Source organism: Eleutherodactylus coqui, chromosome 1 (genome assembly GCF_035609145.1).
Source record: "Eleutherodactylus coqui strain aEleCoq1 chromosome 1, aEleCoq1.hap1, whole genome shotgun sequence".
Lineage (NCBI taxonomy): Eukaryota > Metazoa > Chordata > Amphibia > Anura > Eleutherodactylidae > Eleutherodactylus > Eleutherodactylus coqui.
In genome coordinates this window covers 109,490,863-109,504,056 of record NC_089837.1, presented here as the reverse complement: position 1 = coordinate 109,504,056, position 13,194 = coordinate 109,490,863, and the positions used below count along the sequence as shown (strand labels likewise).

The following is a 13,194-nucleotide window of genomic DNA, read 5'->3' as shown; positions in this document are numbered from 1 at the left end:
TTCGTTATACTCGCAGCATCGGGGGGGAACGACACTCATGTGAATAAGTCCATAGACAGGAATGGAGTTCATATTTGTGCCAGTTTTGCGCGTCTCGTCTTTGAAATCAGTGGAAAACACTCTAATTCGCTTTCACGTGTTAAATCGAGAATTCACAGAAGCGATGCTACGTGTTTTACCTTGAAAATCGCCTCGTAAACCGCGGGCAAAACGCACATTGCTGAGTGCGATATCAGTCCGAGTTTCTCAGTCCGTTATCGCACTCGCCATGTGCATGTAGCCCGGGGCTGTATTTACACGGGGGAGTGTGATATAAGCCTGAAAAAAAACAGACCTATATTGCACTCGTAAATCTGCGATCTTCATGTTTTTGCGATGCGCTTTTGCATTAAAAAACACGCAATTCGCATCGCTGTACTGTTTTTTTTTAACGCAAGGAAAAAAAATTGTATGTTGTTTCAACAGCTGACATGGACAAAAAACGCATCGTACGGCCTACAAGTGCAATGTCATTTTTTTTCTCGCTCTCATAGAAACAATTGCGCGATTCTCGCAGTGGAATTCCCCAAAAAGAGGACATGGTGCAAAAATTAACAGTATCAGTGTGAGTGAAGCCACTGAGGATAAGGCGCTCGGGGCCACAATGGTGTGATGTCGCCTGTGTAAATACAGCCAACACCAGCCACTCTCTGCTGCAGGACATGAGAGCACCAGAGCTGTTGCCTACAGCAACCAGCCACACCTCTCTCTCTCTCTCCCGCCTGACACAGGTTGCTATGGGCAACACGTCCACGTGACGTCTGCCTTCGTTTTGTATAGAAGTTGTAACCACCTGACAATCACCTGGAGTCCAATCTGCCCGAGACAAAGATGGCGGCGGAGCTCGTTTCTCACCCACCTGAGGACACGTAAAGAGGCCGCCAAGTGACGTGAAGGCAGCCATGGTTGCTAGGCAGCGCAAGAGTCCTACAAGGTGAGATGGGGGCGGCGCTGCTGCGGCTCCCATAGACACACATTATAGAGAGAGCATGAGGGGCTCCGGCTCCTGGGTGCCCCCACCATTATCCCCTGTCTCCTCCTCTTCCTCCCTCCTTACTCCCATTCATCGCTCTGCCCCGCCTCGTCCCTCTCTATTCAGCTCCGTCTACCCTCCTCCTTCTCTTCTTCTTCGCGATCATCCGGCTCAGTGATCAGGCTGCCAGGTAGGTAATGTTACTTGTGCCCCTCCTGCCCCCTGATCAGCACTATGGTGCCCCTGCTCAGCCTAGCACCAGGAATGGGGGGAATACAGTGCAGCAGGGTCCTTGTCCTGATGTGGAGGTGACATCCTGCCCCCCATTTGTCATCCCCCCCCCCCCCCCTCCCCATCCAGGCTCACTTTTAGGGACATGAGCCCACCGTCTTCATCCAGCAGGTGTGGGTATGAAATAGTTAACACTTGGATGCCCCCCATCCCAGTGATGTCATCAGGACCCTCTGGGTGGTCTCCATGTGTTGGAGCAGCTGCCAGGGTTTCTATTAGCACTTGTATTTGGTGGTGTGTATGTGAGCATGTAGTATGGGATGGGGAGGGGTCCTATAGGGGAGCAGCCCGGACCTATACTGTCACCGTATGGAGAAGATCCGCTGCAGGCACTGGCTATCATTCCTCACACCTCAATAGAAACTTTTTTAGCAGCTGTCAGTCATCGTAGGACGACTCCTAAAAGGTTCTTTGAAGGGTCAGCAATCTGGTAAGTGATGATCAGGGTAGCTGCTGTGCGGTCTGACTACTGCAGTGTCGTAGAAGGGGCAATAAGCGATGACTTATCCATTACTTTTTGCATTGTCCCTGTACTGGGGCGTCATAATGTCCTTGTCCTAAGTTGTGATGTCACTGTGGTGAGCTCTTATGTGTATTTTTGCCTGGGTTATGATGTCACAGTACAGGGAGAATGCACACTGTGATATCACGGTTTGCATCATTTCTGTGCTATGACATCTCGAGTAGATTATCCCTGTACTGTGACATCATTGTGTGCATTAGGGCGCTTTTACAGAAGCGGAATATTTCCACAATCCGCACTTAAAGACGTGACTTAAAACTGCTCCTGTGGATCTCCACTCCATAACCTGCATGTATACATGTGGATTTTGGTGCGGATTGCAGAAATAGTGTGTGAAAGCATCCCATGACATCACTGTGCGCGTTATCCGTGCGCTGTGACATCACTGTGCGCGTTATCCGTGCGCTGTGACATCACTGTGCGCGTTATCCGTGCGCTGTGACATCACTGTGCGCGTTATCCGTGCGCTGTGACATCACTGTGCGCGTTATCCGTGCGCTGTGACATCACTGTGCGCGTTATCCGTGCGCTGTGACATCACTGTGCGCGTTATCCGTGCGCTGTGACATCACACTATATTACGTTGTGCTTTAGCCCACTCCTTTGACATCACTATTAAGACGTTAAAGGTAGATTATCCCCATACTATGACGTCGCCGTGTGCATTATCTTTGCACTGTGTCATCTCTGGGCATCTCATATCTGGGCTGTAACTTCATGGCATTCTCCTGTATTGTGACATCACTGATTAAATAGTTTCTGTGCTACAATGTCACAAACAGATTATCCCTGTACTGTAACCTCGTTGTGTGCATTATCTTTGTATTGTAACTTGCATCCTTTTATATTTTTACTATGACCTCAATATACTGTAACTTCACTGTGTGCATTCTACCTCTACTGTGGCATCGCTATTAGTATTAGTCCTGTGCGCTAACCTCACAAGTAGACTGTCCCTGTACTGTGACATCACTGTGTGTTATCTCATACGTCCCTATACTTCTAGTGTGACATCACTGGACATATGACACCTGTTCTCTAACTTCACTGTGTGCTTTGTCCTACTATTATGACATCACTGCCTGCATTGTCCTTTTACTGTGACATTACTATTTATATAATCACTGTACTATAATGTCAAGTAGATTATCACTGTCAGTATCATGTGTGTCTGTTATCCTTACACTGTGACATCACTGGATATCTTATACCTGTGCTGAAAGTTCACTGTGTGCTTTATACCTATACTGTGACGTCACGGGGTGCATTCTCACTGTACTGTGACGTCACGGGGTGCATTATCCTTGTGCAATGACATCACAGTGTGCATTCTCACTGTACTGTGACATCACAGGGTACATTATCCATGTATCATGACATCACAGTGTGCATTCTCCCTGCATTGTGACATCAGTGTGCATTCGCCCTGTACTGGGACATTATGAGGTACATTATCCATGTCTCATGATATCATTGTGTGCATTTTCCCTGCATTGTGACATCATGAGGTACATTATCCATGTGCAATGACATCAGTGTGCATTCTCTGTACTGTGACATCATGGGGCACATTATTCATGTATCATGACATCACTGTGTGTATTCTCCCTGTACTGTGACATCACTTTGTTCATTATCAATGTACATAAGGCAAACCAAAATTACAAGCTGAAAAATCTGATGATGGTCGTTATCGTGGTTACTCGTTACACCCCTAGCAAAAGTGCTCTCTCATACAAACTATTTCAGTTTTTGTGTTTTTTCATCAATGATTCCTATACTGTGCCAAATACTATTCCTGAGGTATTGCAGTCTGGTCTTTGTCTTATCCCACATTCTTCTTTTGACTGCTGTGTGTGGCTTTGTTGGATACAGTATTCGATTGTGGAGAGCTGAGAAATGTTACCATACACCAGGATCCCTGCTGGTCAACTGATTCCCTGCGCCGCTGTCGTTGTGGTCAGCAGCGGCAGTAGATAAGGCAGACAACATAACAGCAACCCAGTATGGTGCTGTAATTCAGTGGGAGCTGTGCCTGCAGTACCATCCCAGGCCACTGCACTATGGACAGCAGCAACCCCCCACCAATCATCTATCCTGGTGTCATTTTGATGTATTTTAGGGTCCAGTCTAGTGTCTAGATTTACCATTCATTACTGAATAAGGAAAATTAACTTGCTGATCTTTAATAATACTCATTGATATGTGAAAGTTTAATAACGGCATCTAAGATACTGCACTACCGTTCTTTGCTGTAGCAAACTATTTCTTAAAGCGGAGACTCCATGAGTGTCAGGGTCTTGTGACTCCTCTCTTTATTGTAAAGTTGGCTGTATATGCCGCAGTGCTCTTACATTGCAGGGAGTTTTTCACTTTGGACAACCCCTTTACCCATGAATACCCCCCTGAGCTAATTTTTTTGGACCCCCATGACAAGACCTAGCTGGAGGAAGTGGTCACTGCATACACTGCCTATCGAACTTAAAATCTGATTTCCTTTGGCCAAAAGAAAACCCTTTAAGGACACGTTCATATGTAGCGGAAAATCTGCTTCAATTTACGCACAATTGGTGCAGATTTTGGTGAGGATCCACAGCAGACATCACTCCTGCAACTGGAAGGGGGAAATCTGCACCAACATGTACCATGTGTGAACGTACTCTTAGGGCTGCTTCACACTGGCAATTGCGATATTGCCACGAGAACTTTTTTTTTTTCTTTTTTCTTTTTTCCCCTGTGATTGTTTTCTTTTTTTTGAGCGCCAGGGCTGCCCTTTTTTTTTTTTTTTTTTTGATTGTTTGTTAGTTTTAAGAAGGCTGTTACACATATGGCATAAGTTTGCACAGTAATATTTGGATGGTCTGTAGAAGGAAAGGAAATTAAACTGGATTCACACATGCAATCTTTGATGCAGTCTTTTTTTCTTTTTAGCCGAGCCTCGGAGTTATATACATCAAAGACTGATACTTCTCCCCTCCTTTGTATCCATTTCACTTCTTGGCTCCAAAAACTTCCGGACAGACTTACTAATGTGACTGCACATCTCAAGCATATAATGATCAACTTTTAGACCTATTTATGAAGCTGATGAACCAAAAAGAATCATACATATGGCACATGGCCTAAATGTGACAATGTGTGCGAAAATGAGTGTAGAGTTTCCGGCGCTAGGTTGGAGCTGCGAGTGAAGTAGCTGTGTAAGTCCAGAAAGTAGTCGGGGGAGAGCCAGGAGTTGGCAACAGGTGGTCTCAGGCAGGTATAACAACTATACTGGTTCAGAGAGTAGTTGGGAGAGTCAGGAGTCGGCAACAGGTGGTCTCAGGTTCGCAGTACAAATGGAGGAGGCAGGTATAACAACTATACTGGTTCAGAGAGTAGACAGGAGAGCCAGGAGTCGGCAACAGGTGGTCTCAGGTTTGCAGTACAAATGGAGGAGGTGGGTATCCTTGTCAGGAGGGAAGCCATCTGATCCATCTGCATAAAAGCATTGGGGGAAAGACAGATAATCCATAACTGTTGCACTGCTATTTTTTGCATTGCTAAATACTAGTGACAGGTTCCCATTAAAGGGGTTGTGCCAAGATATAAAGTTATCCCCTATCTTGTGGATAGAAGACAACCTCATAGAACCTGAACCACACGGAACAGTTCACTGCTGGTCAAATGGACACTATTTTGTTGCCCGTTTGGACAATGGTTTCTGCTATTTTTGGACTATACAGTAGTGTAGTTGACTAAGCGTAAAGCGCGCTTAGGCCGATCTCACACAGATGGGTCGGATTCTCATGTGGGAAATCCGACTCTCACTGTGGCCGGCGACCCAGCGTACCTGTAATTTCTCTACTGCAGATGACCGCGCACACTAGCAGTCTGTCATGAGCATTAGAGATTTTTTTTTTTTTTATATTTTTCTTTCCCACGCCATCGCTATGTAATGACACGGGTACCCACAGCCTAACTGCAATTGCAATCTGCACAAAAATAGAACATACTGCGATTTTATTTCCGCTCACGCAAATGGCAATCGGTATCCACTCATCTGAGCAGATATGCGAATGTTCTATCGTCGTAATGTGTGCAGAATACCGCGGGTGACCATCATGGGCACCGCAATTCAAATCCGGTTGTGTGAGCGTGTTGGTATAGCGTATTCTGCATGGGAAACGCTGTACCAATCTCCCATAGGCAGCCTTGTTACCGCTCACACGAATTGTGCAAAATACACGTGCAAGAAAAATTGTAGCATTTTCTAGCGCGTATTCTGCTCACATACACTCCCAAGTAGTACATGGCGATGTACACAGTGTCATTGCGTACTGCCTGCGTGTCACGCACATATGTTTTGCAGCCTGCACGCGGCCCGAGCCCTGCCTTAGATGAACTCCTACAATGTATTGAGATTCTAAACCACATTACGGTAGGATGCCTGGTGTAGACAACTCCCTACAATGTAAATAACTGGCAAGCCTTGAGAAAAGCAAGGCGTGCTGCAAAGCTGTGGACCTGCAGGCTGTATCTGAGGATCATGTAGGTCATTGGAAAGTTGCCCAACTTTTTGTGATATCTGAAACGGTAAACACATAGTAGATTCAGCTATCAAGGCTCAGGCACACCCATTCTATTAATTGTACCAGTAGTACTCCATTGTCTCAGAATTTCTGCTGCTATGGTCTCAATCATAGAATCGGAAGGGACCTCCAGGGTCATCAGGTCCAACCCCCTGCTCAGTGCAGGATCACCAAATCATCCCAGACAGATATTTGTCCAGTCTTTGCGTGAACACTTCCATTGAAGGAGAACTCGCCACCTCCCATGTCAACCTGTTCCACTCATTGATCACTCACACTGTCAGAAAGTTGCTTCTAGTCTTTCCTTGTGCAGATGTAAATAGGACTGATCCCTCTGCACTGTGACAGGCCTTCACATATTTGTAGACAGCTATTAAGTCTCCTCTCAGCCTTCTTTTTCTGCAAGCAAAACACTCCCAGATCCCTTAAAGGGATTTCCAGTGAAATACTATTGATGACCTATCCTCAGGCTAGGTCATCAATAGTTGATCAGCCAGTGTCCGTCGCTCGGGACCCCGACCGATTAGCTGAGCGGGTGCATGCTATCAGCACCGCAATAGCACAGAGGTCGGAGCAGAAGCTTCTGCACCGACCTCCGTATAGTGGCCCGCGCTTGTAACTGCAGGCACGGCTCTCATTGTATTCACAAGGCACAAAAAGTTTCTAAAACGGCCACTGTAAAGCATATACCTTAATTTTTTTTTTTTTTTTTAACAAATGGCACCAGACTTGTACAAATTTAGTAAATTTGTACAAAATGCTGCTGGATCAACACAAAACCTAATGTTATGCAAGGAGATGATGTGAGTAATCTTATTGAAAAATCCCTAGACTGTAGATGGTTACCAGAGATCCACGCTTGAAGTTGATGTCTATGAGAGGTGTGTGTGGGGGGGGGGGGGGGGGGGGGTTAATCGCCCTCCACACTCAGCAGTCGGTGTAATCTGTCTTTTGTTCTGCATCAGGCCAGTCCTAGAAGTCTGTTTCTGGCGCCTGGGCTCTGGCATTGATTTCTGTTGATGTCTTTGAGCCCTTATTGCTGGGAAACGGAAGTATTCAGGTTAGGAATGGTGGAAGCGGCTCCTGAAGTCTGAGAATCACGGCTTTGCCTGTACAGCAAGGAGATCTGGTAGCGGGTTCCCCTAAAAATGGATGGAATTTGGTTGTTTTTGAGTAATTTGTGGTATTGCTCCGTCACATCTGTGCAGGGAAGCAGCTGCCTGGGATTACAGACAGACTTTGTGGTCAAGTGCTCATGTACATTAGTAAGGGCTTGTGATCCTGGCACTGGACCACCGAGTGCCAACAGTGCAGTCGAGGGGAGAGAACGGTCCAGCTCTACCAAGAAGTCACAATTTAAACTTAAAAACTTCAATTTATTGATTCTAAATAAAAGTCCATTTTGACAGCAACCCACAACTAAATCCGATGAAGTATTTCAGCAGCATCCATAGCAAACTCTGGCATTTACTTGTAAAAGCCATCCTCGCTAATTCAAGGGGTTGTCTGAGTTATGAAAGGGCAGTGTAAGGTGCCCCCCATGGTGTAAAATAACAATACAGCTAATACCACTCCCCTGCTGTTGGCTCCGATCTCCGCTGTGGTGTTTTACAAGCAGCAGTCTGTCTGTTACGTCCCATAGACCTGCAGCCAATGACAGAGCTCAGTGATAATCACTCAGCGCTGTCATTGGCTGCAGGAGCTCAGGCTGACTGTCACCTCATCAGCAGGGAGACCAGAGCTGCAGCGGGGAAGTGGTGAGTATAAGCTGTTTTGTTTTTTTTACACCATGCACAATGCCTTAGGCTGTCCTTTCATGACTCGGACAATCCCTTTTAAGGATTAGTGCATGTGCACAATGAATGGCCGGTATTGCCGGATCCTGTTTCACCACACGAATGTTCTCAAACACACTTGGCAATGTCCACATCAAGTATCGGCAGTCCTACCTTATAGGGGTTTTCCAGGCATAAATACTATTGATGACCCATTATCAGGATAGGTCATCAATAGTTGACCGTTCGGAGTCCGCCGCTCAGGACCCCGACCAATCAGCTGTACGGGCACATGCTGTCAGTGGTGCAATAACAGAGGTCGGAGCAGAAGCCTTCGCGTCGACCTCCATGTAGTGGCCAACACTGGTAACTGCAGGCATGCTCTCATTGAAATCAATGGGAGCCGTGCCTACAGTGACAAGTGCCGGCCACTACATGGGAAGTCTGCGTAGGTTTCCACGCTAACCTCTGTCTATGTGGAGTGGAAGTCGCCGCGCCGACCTCCGTATAGTGGCCGGCGCATGTCACTGCAGTCATGACTCCCATTGATTTCAATGAGAGCTGTGCCTGCACTTACAATCTGTTGGGTCAGATGGACAGTAAAAAAAAAAAGTGCAGGTGTAATGTCCTCCACCCGCCAACCCTGTGCCCAGCCTGCATCTGCGCGTACCTGCCTTTTCTTTTATCTTCTCTGTACTGTACCAGTGATGATGCGAATCCACAACCCACAAGGGCTGCAGATCGGGCGGCTTTCATTGAATGATGCAAATTTTTTTTCTCCGCCAACGTTTTTTAAAAGGCATGTTATGGCAAATATTTGATACGGAATCCAAAGCTGGCATCCGCCCATGTGCAGGCGGTCTTGTTCACATCAATGGTAATGCTGCTTGCAATACCAAGCCAGGCCACTGCAGTGGAAACAGAACCCTCTGCTTCCTGTAGACCATCGGCTCAGTGCAGGAGCTCTCCAAACCAGCAGGATGGCAACAATCTACTATTGATGAGCCATCGTAAAGATGAGCCATCAATAGTTTACAATCTGGCAACCCCTTCAAGCACCAGAAAATCCCTTTATTTGAGGCTTTGTTGCCATTGGCACATTGTTTTTCTGTTCCATCATACTCTTTAAGAACAAGTAAACAGAATGCCAGCCGGGCACGGATCTGTCACATGGCGGAAACAAATGGTTTCCCAATAGACCCCAGACGAACAGTGCGGCCTGTGAATGGGTAAGTTAGAAGCGAAGTTTGCATGTTGTGTATCTGTAATAAGCTACTTTGTACCCTGTAACTATTAGACAGTGATCATCCTGTAAACCACAAATCATTAGAAATAACTCCCAGAGACTTGGCTCAATTTGAAATCAATCGCTTGTCTCTTCCTAATCCCTCTGTGCACATATAGTGATTACTGCGAAAAGCCTTTTAATAGTTATTACTGAAAACACGGGGGAGTTTAATAATTCATTCTGCCCACTTTGTTTTCCAGCCTCAATACGTCTATTGATTATTTATTTAGTTTACAGTTTTTCAATACATCTGCTCAGATTACAACATTTGCCTTGTATCGTGCCAATTATGTCTGAATGCGGCCACCCACTGCTCAGCTCCATTTGTGGCAAATGGAAAAAGTCATTTGCTTCCCAGGGAATGATCTCTTCACAAACACATCTTGAAACGAGTAGCAGGATACGGCGTTTATCACCCCGCACACAACAGTCGCTTAGAATATGAAGTCACTTTACACAAAATAAAAGCCGGCTTTGTCACGTTCTGGGAGAGGAAGCGGACCGATGTATTCTGGACTCGCGGCAAGACGTCTTCTAGCCATTCCACTCTCTGGGCCATATAGAAGAATAGTCTCCTGCCAACTTTTTTCACATTGGGAAGATGTGTAGATGGCCCGTAGATTTATACCGTAGTCTTTCACCATGTTTTGTCTCTTCCACTACGAATTGTCACAGCCCCTTCATTCTGTTGGGGGTCTCAGGACTTCACTGTTGAGAACATCTACAGGTATGCAGTGGTTGGCATGGGGGGGGTAACCCTGTGTCTACTCTTTCAGCCGAATGCCCACAGACGGATTATCGCTGCAGAAATCGTGGTCAGACCTCCACCATGATTTCTGCAGCAATGTCCGTCCATAGACGTTCTATGTAAAACGATTCTTCCCTGCCCACCAGCAGAAATCAGCTGCAGTGTTTTTGTTTTGTTTTTTTCCCGGCTCGCGGGGGAGAATCGCTGCATGTCCTAATTTGTGCGGAAAAATGCACAGACGCATGAGCCCTTCATCTAATGATTAATTTACACGAGACGATTGTCGTCTAAACGAGAATGTGACGTTGCTACTAGTTGCAGAGTGTGTAGATGTGCAGATCATCGCTGACTATCGCACTCTTCTCCTTCAGTGCTTCACATTCCTGACTGGAAATGGCCATATGCTTACTGACTAGGGAGGGCAGATTGCTGTATCCTCTCATCATGCAGGTAGCAGACTACCAAAATGAGGGAGCTAATTACACCTGGGAGAGACACCGCTGAGACAGCCACTCACACTGCCTCTTAATCTAGAGGGGGGTGGCTGCTTGGTGTATACTCCCCCCACAGAGTGGATATAAATTGGCAGACCTTCTGATACATGTAGTCCACCATGCAGACCAGCAACTGTCTTATCGGTGTCCCTCACCTCTTTAGTCAGTAAGTATATGGCCATTTTCTGTGATTGTTTTTATGTTTTTATATTTCCCCTTCTGTGACGTATACATTCCTGATTGGGGAGCGTTTAGATGCAGCGAGAAGTGAGCGAACCAGCGATTTATTTTTATGCTTGTTGAAACTGAGCAGTAAACAAATGGTGCACGATGACATTGTATTTAGACGTAATGATTATCGCTCATTTGCATTCGTTTGAATGATTGTGATGTTAAATACTCCTAAAAGAGGTGACACTGGTATTAGTGTATCTTGACGCCACCGGAAGCTAGAGGTTTGACAGGAGGAATGCCCCTGTTACACCCCCAGCTCCCGACTGGGCCAAGGCAGGAAGGTCCTAGCAGCACAGTGTGCATAGTTTTCTCCCTGCGCACACAGTCTAAGAACGGTAGTAACCCTCAGCCGAAGGCTGCAGCGCTGGGAAAAAGCAATGCAGACGCTGCAGCAGGTAAGGTCTGTCCCGGCCAACATGTCGCCCTATGCATGGTAATCGGGCGGCCGCTCACCTTTCAGTCCCGCCCGCTGCCTGACACCTCCGTTCCCACCGCCGCTGGCTCACGCTTCCGTTCTGGCCCACAGCTGTCAGCTATGTAGCGGCGGCCAAATATCTTCTCCATGATGGCTGCTGCCGGGAAACCTGTGACAGCTGTGTTCCAGCGTGTGGCCGGCAGCTGCCGCCAATAAAGGCACTTGCTCTGGGGGCAGCGCTGCCGCTGCAGCATTTCGTTTGATTCTTACTTTTGTGCCCTTGCTGCACCAAAGGCAGCCGCTGCGCCCGGGGAGGTCACTAGCTCCACATGCTGCTCAGCGATGGTGGATGCTGAATCCATTTTCTCATTAACTTTTCTCAGCTTGCAGGACCTGAAGGCTAACATTGTCTGCAGCCAATCAGGTACAGGGGGCGTCACCTCCCTGTCAATCTTAACTCCACCAGGAATTCCTGGTGGCTTCAAGATACAATACACTAATACCAGTGACACCTGTATTGGCTAACCAGAATTATATTTGCAAGTTTCAAGAACACAAAGGCCCCTTTGTCAGACGGATTACAAGTGAACAACTGAGATAAGTGTGGCAATCTAAATGATGTCCAGGCACTTTACATGGAGGTGATACATCATCAAGATAAGCCAGAAGAATAAAAGGTTTGTATATAAGATGAAAGGCGAAAGGATAGTGATGAGCTCACTTGTTTAAGAACAACCAGGAAAGATAAAAGATTGGGAATTCAAACTGCTAAAGAAAAAACTATTTGGCCATTGACACAAGCACTCAAAGGTGCATTTAGAATGAAAGATCATCGTGCAAACTACAGTTTGAGTGACAGTAATCATCTTTGCATAACTCTTAAGTCGCTACTTAGAGTTATGCAGGCGGAGCGGGACACCGCTGTTAACTCAAGAGAACAAAGCAGCTGTTTTGTTTATGCAAACAGGGACGATACCTCTGCAGCACCACCTATTGGAAGGCAGCATTCCTGCAAGTCAATGTAAGGCCCCTTTAGACACCGATCGCTCAAAATTCACTGAAAAGTCATCTTTTGAGCGATAAACGTTGTGTCTAAATGCACGGCCATCATGCACTTTTTCGTGTCATTGAATGGCTGTGATTGGTTTAACGAGCGCGGGCTCTCATTGGCTGATGCGGCGCTCGATTAACAAACTACAGCATTAGCTTCCTGGAGCCAGATTATTCAAGCCCCAGGAAGAACTGCTCTATCAGCTTGAAGGAAAATGCAGCAGCCTGAAGCAGCGATGGAGGGCAGCACGAGGACCAAAATGGCAGCGGTAGATGAGTAGTATTAGACCCCCCCCCCCCCCCCCATACACACACACCCTTCCCCGTAAATAAGACACTGTGCCTCTTTTGAGGCAAAAATTAATATAAGACCGTGTCTCACATTACTATGTATGCGAATAAGGAAGATGGAACAATACCAATGCAGCGCCACCTCATGGATGGCAGAATTCCTACAAATTAATGTCAGACCCTTTGTACAAGTTTGTATAGCAAGCCAGAAAACCATACACAGATAGCTGTTTCAGGGTTTTTGCACCTCATCAGTGTGCAGTAGGTTTCTGGCTTGGCTAGTGAGACGTCTATGACTAAGGAGAGCAGCTAGAAGGTGTGTGATGGGACTCTTAGGAGGTGAGTGAGGAGTCTCTTATAAGGCTGTGCATAGGCCCCTCACCTGCTGCACACTGATGAGGGGCAAAAACACCGGAACAGCTGTCTATGAATTTTTGACTTGCGGTCATAAGACTTGTTTAAGTGGTCTGATATTGATTTGAAGTAATGCTGCCATCCAATAGAT

The 13,194-nt window shown here is 46.5% G+C and overlaps 1 protein-coding gene across 2 annotated transcripts in view; it reads left to right on the top strand.

The window, feature by feature from the left end:
• Window positions 1-871: 871 nt before the first annotated feature.
• Window positions 872-13,194, top strand: part of PXYLP1 (2-phosphoxylose phosphatase 1) — a 58,261-nt gene continuing 45,938 nt past the window's right edge. Inside the window, exon 1 of one of the 2 annotated variants that reach the window (XM_066599047.1) lies at window positions 872-973. The gene's annotated coding sequence lies outside the window, so the exon portion shown is untranslated. Of the gene's footprint in view, window positions 974-1,038; window positions 1,203-13,194 lie in introns of those variants that run through there. The other variant, XM_066599038.1, reaches the window with a different exon arrangement.